Source organism: Nematolebias whitei, chromosome 14 (assembly GCF_014905685.2).
Source record: "Nematolebias whitei isolate Nwh7 chromosome 14, NemWhi1, whole genome shotgun sequence".
Lineage (NCBI taxonomy): Eukaryota > Metazoa > Chordata > Actinopteri > Cyprinodontiformes > Rivulidae > Nematolebias > Nematolebias whitei.
In genome coordinates, this window is record NC_056511.1 from 16805888 (window position 1) to 16811916 (window position 6029).

Genomic DNA, 6029 nt, shown 5'->3' on the forward strand with positions numbered 1-6029 from the left:
ACAAGCCATAACAACGAACTCGGGCGGAGCGAAGACGCAAATCAACAATTGGAGGTTCCACCGAGATGTGGGTTGCTTCGGACAGGCAGGAAGGGCAGGTTGAGTTCTTCACACTGACCTGGCGCCAGTATCTTCACAATACAGGTAAGCAGATACCTGGTTTTTTATCGAAATCTGTCATTGGGCTTTAATAGGCAAATTAAAAGTCAGTGTGTTGAACTCAATAAAACAGAATAAGTACGTTTTTATGATCGGTAGCGCGTAGAAATGAAAATATAGTAAACGTAAAACCAGCTCCAGAATGATCACGCCTTGATCGAGCAAATCAAATGCCCCTACGGGGGCTTTGAAACAGGGGGGTGGGGGTTCTAAGATATATGTAAAGAATTTATCTGCCGCTTACTCTGAAACCCTGAGATCATGTTTTGCTGTAAACATTGTTGAATTTGTGATCCAACTAAAAACAGTATCAATTAAACTTGCTTAAAATTGGACGTTTATTTAAGTATAGTGCGGAGCTGAGTGAGAGTTAAAACCAGTCCCAGAATATTACGCAGTGGTCGAGCCAACTGGAACTTGACGAAGTTCCAGAGAGGAAGCGGGGTTCTAGGATATATTTGATTTATTCGCCGTCGGCTTCTGTAACTCTAAGACCAAGTTTACTGTAATCTTGCGAAATTGGTGATTCGCTTAAAAACAGTGTCAATTAGACTCGCTTAAAAATTAGAGGTTTTTATTAAGTGGGGGCGGGACTGGGTTAGATGCAAGAATAAAACGCTAAAACGTGAAAGACGTGACGATCAAAAATAAATAAATAAATAAATAACAATAATAATAATAATAACAATATAAAGTAATAACTTATATAATTATGTTATTTTTATAACATAACAATAGTCACAAGATACGTATGGGATACCTTTTTGGTAAAAAAAAAAAAAAGAAAAAAAAAAAAGAAAAAGAAAAGGAGTCAACATACATTTTCACACAATAATATTTTATTGGGGTCAATATAACTGTGTCCTGAGTCACGTGCATGTGTGTGTGAAGGCTTCAGACCGTCCAGGGAAGAGAGAAAAAAGAAAAAAAGAGGGGAAGTTGGTTTTGATTAATTAATTAATTTGAGACAATGTAAAAGGTCAAAATAATCAAATTCAGAAAATTAAGGAAAAATTGATAACCTGGAAGTCATGAGTAAATGCGTTAATTACCTTAAAACAACTAATTACAAACTAAAGAATTAATAAAGGAGCTTAAATTAGGAAACAATAAATAAGCAGAAATAATTTCTAATCACCGGAAGGAAGTGTGCTGAAGTACGCGGTAACAGTAGGATTGATTTAAAACCTAGGTAGAATTAGTTGATATTGGCATGAAACAGTCAAATGGTATCAGAAATGAGCAGAAATAAGTCAGTAGAAGTACAAGAAAAAAAAACGATGTAGCAGCCCGACAGGTGGTCATACGTTGTTGGGAGAAAAAGTTAAAATATTATTTAACTATGTTAAATGATTCGATTTTTATTTAGGCAGGTTAATCCCATTGAGCCTCGAAGACTCATTTACAAACAAAGAATAATGACAACAGCAACGGTAGATTTTCAATCCATTAACAATAGACAATCATAACAGGCATAACAAGATAACACACAGGTTACAAGGTAGCAAAACAGACAGATTATAAGGAAATCAAAAATAGGAACATGTCTGTATTACTGGATAAGTCCACATTAATCTGGAGAACTTTGACCCGGAAAGAGAAACGTCAAAGCTCAGCTTTCCCCTTAAATTAAATACAGGTTGAATTAAATTACAATTAAAATATAATAAAGGCTTAGGTGCTTAATTACACACCATACATAGGTCCAATTCAGTTTGAACATTTCTGGATGACGCATTTTGAACAAATTAGCTAAAATTTCTTCTAATATTGACCGTAATGTTAGTTTATAAATTCGACTGAAAAAAAAAAAAAAAGGAACCTTTTAATTTAAAATAGAGGAAATAAAAAGATATTTACATACACTTTAAATAGGAATACTGGGTTTAACTTAATCATTCTAATTGATTTTATTAGATTTGGAGAGCTGTTTTCTTATAAGAGCAACAATTTTACTTGTTAGATGAAATGCCTTGAAACAGTTTGACATTGTATACATGTCCTATGGCTGCATGAGGAGAACAGAGTTCAGAGGTTGTGTTTTGTGAACAAAGGTGCATGTAGACTTGTTGTGCAAACCAGGCGGCAGGATGACTGTTGAAGGTAAACGCTGAAGTCCTACAATAGAACTTACTTAGTTCTGGCTTTTCATATTTGGAGTTTGATTTTTTTCCATCTCAGCAGCCTGAAAAAGAGGTGTGTGCTGTGTGTTTGGATTCCTGAGAGAATGGACACTTGAGGGGCAGCAGAGTCTCAGGTTACAAAAGTGTGAGCAGGAAAGTTTTAAACCAGTAAAGGTGCAAATTGAAATTGTGGAAAAAAATTAAAGAATGCTTGAGAGATGAGGATAAGTTGACAAGAAAGAGGGAGGCAAACGCCAAGCGGGAAAGTAGATACAGAAAGTTAATGAGGGAGGTTATAAATGAAAGAAAAGAGTGAGGAAGTGGGTAGTTCAGTTCCCCATCTTTATAACCCAAGCGGCAAATCAGTCAGCACATCCCCCAACAAGAGTGCCCCATATATCACATACCAGATGGAAGGTTCCAGGTGGGGGAGGTTACTGACACCCCTTCTCAGCTGAAGGGGGAAGTCACCCATCCCAGTTAAAACAAAACCCCTTGTGAATTTTTTCTTCTCTGCAGTGGGAAGATGAGTTTAATTAGGCCCAAAAACATAGAAGGTAGCATTTAACTGCATACAGCATCCATCTGAGTTTTGATCAGGACTCTTGAGTGCCGGGGGCCGGATCAGATACAAATGTGTTCAGCTGGACGTTGAAAAACTGGATCTGGGAAAACTGACCGATGTGACTTTACAAGGACACTGTCAGCCGAACACCACTGACAAAGAAATTGTCGGCCGAGCAAGATGATGGAAACAAAGCAAAGATCTATCAGTCAAGCAACAAACTTGAACTTATAACTGTCCAGATGGGGGTCCTGGATTTTGTCACCAGTGGGGACATGAAGTCAAGTCTCACTGTATGCTGAGCCATGAACTGCTGCACAAAGCTGATCTGGTCTCCAGACCAAAGGAGATAACGTTGAGAGAGAAAAGCTGATGGTCCATCAGTCCAAGGCCACTAACAACAACTGTGGTCTGTCTGCGGTGTCTGGTCTACATTTGGTCTGTGATGGACATCCGGAGACCTTGGTGTCTTGATCAAAACTGCAGTTGGCTTTGATAATGAACACACATAGTCTCACTTTAAGACAGGTGCCATAACATGACACAAGAGTGCTGCAGTGGGGGTGCTGGACTGATTGCCCCTGTTCCATTTGCTCTGTGATGAAAATTGTTTTATTACATCAGAATCTATAATGATGCTCCTCACTCCTAAGCAATATATATATTTTATTTTACTTTTCATTTTTACAAGTTGATCACAGGAGAAACCTGTGCTTAAGACTTGAATTAGATTGAGTTGGGTGATGTTTTCTAAATTAAGGATAAATAATGGTCTTTGCCTTGAACGAGCCCATTTAGTAGGTCTGCTTTGCTACAACAGAGGACATTTATTTAATGGTTAATACTTTGGGAAAGCTTATATAAGACTTTGGGTTAATGTTATAACTACACCTTATTATTTTATATTTCTGAAACCAATACTCAGTGTGTTAATTATAGCCAGTAGGACTTAGGATGTTGAAACAGTTCACTGTTTCAAAAGGGGGAGGTTGAAGGATGTTCTTAGCAGGAAACAGTTCATACAATGTGTAGAATTAAAAAAAAAAAAGATAAATATAAAATAACTTCATAGGGTTTATATTTAAGAGGACAATAAAGGCCAATCCAAAGCCTAAGCCAATCAAAACTTATGCGTTTAAAGGATAAGTTGGGATAACCACATTGACATTTGAAAAGTGGAAGAAATCAAAAGCCTAAAATCGATTTTGCTCTTGTTTATGTTTAACAAAAGTGTTTTCTCTTGTTTACAGAGTCCAGGAACTTCACTGGTCAAAAAAGGGGGACGCCCCTAATAACGACCTAAATAGATAGCAGGATCAGAAACAGAATCCTGAAGTGGAGGTGATCAAAGGTCAATTAGAAAAAGTGGTGGTTCTGTATTTTTAAATACACTTGACTTGACTTGACTGGACTTGACTTAAAATAGGGTAATTCAGATATTAAAAGGTGTCATGAACAAAGTATTTTAATCACATGTTTACTGCTGAGCGACAGGCTCAGTAGATATGATTCTTTCCTTGTTTCCTTTCAGGAACAGGTCCCTGGAGGGAAGAGTTATATATCAGTTGTTTAAAGCTTTTAAGTTGCACTTTGATGTTTTCTGCGCATGCGTAAAATGAAGTTCCTCCCACAGGCTTGAGGAGGGAGCCAGTATAGGAAATAATTTATTATGATGTATTGTGTATTGTTATTGTGTTATTATGTTTAACTTTGCTTATTTTAGGTAGATACACTGAATGCAAATGTTTTAGATGGTGGAGAAGGGAAAACTGGAGTAAGCAGCAGGTGCACGAGAAAACAGGGTCTGCCCAAGGACTCTGTCTTGCCCACAGCTGAGTGGGTGTTGCTGAGGGTAGTTAAAAGGAAGTGGCAGGAGCCCAGGTGGACAGGTCCATTTCAGGTGACGGAGAGAACCTCTCATGCAGTCCGGTTGAGAGGAAAAGGAGAAACGTGGTATCATTGGAGCCAGTGTGCGCCTGCCTCAGAGCCAGGAAGAGCGAGGGAGCTGGCAGAAACCATCTAAAGTCGTAAAACTGGACATTCATGTCTTGTAGACCGAAGCAGCCTGGTAAAGTTGCGTGCGGGCCCTGAAGGACTTTGTTTGAGTGGGTGCTGGAAAATCCACATTTAGTACAGACACCTAGATACGACAAAAACACGACATCTTAGAGTCTCACACTTCATGAAGAAAACTCAGAGACATAGGAGGAGTCAATATCTCTGAGCACCCCAGGGGAATACCCCTGCGTACGTGTGGCACATTTCAAATGTACTAACATTTTATTGACATACAAATTTTTAATATATTTTTTAATCTTTTTAATCTTTTTTCAACTTTTTTATTGATATTTACATTAGTACTATTTTTGAAACATTTTTGATAACAATTTTATTGAAATTTGCTCTTGAATAACTATAATTTGAACTTTCTCTTTGTGCGTTCAAAGGAGACAACTACCTTGCTGCTGAAGAGAGAATTGAAGTCTTGTGAGGCCAGAATAGATATTATGAGCTTTCGTTCATATTATTAGCCTACATTTGCATTTATAGGCTCACTTGACATTTGATATTACATTGTATTTAGATTTTAAATTTTAAAATTCTTCATTTTTAAAAATTTTTACTAGTACACATCTTATTTTTATATTTTTAATACACATTTTTATCCAATTAGTATATTTTTGCGTATTTTTGGTACAGCTTTTGTTTTGTATTTTAAGTAAAAAGGGTTGTGTAAGAGAAGAGGTTGACAAAAATGTGGTGGCCAGATAGAAAGGTCATTCTGGAAGTTGGGATAGTTACTGTGAGTATGGTGACTTTGATCTTTCTCCTAGAATATGCTTGTGTTATTCCTGGAAGGTCAGACTGTACTATTGATAGGCATAAGAGGAAGTTTGGGGTTTTGAATGCATGTTAATCTTGACCAGGATGCAGAAAAATGACAATTGTATTACTCTTGGTGAAGTGTTTCCATTGGCTGCTAATAATACCAAAGCAGGTCCTTTTCAAGCAGTTAAGTGACATGATTATTTCTGTTTCAATTTTATCTCCTTTAATGTTAAGGTGAATGATGGGGTTGACTTTATGATTTTATTTCTCTGTGTGGACCTAAGGTATTTAGGTCCAAAGAGGGAATTGTTGTGAAATAAAATATATTTGTGTGCTTAATTCTTATTTTTATG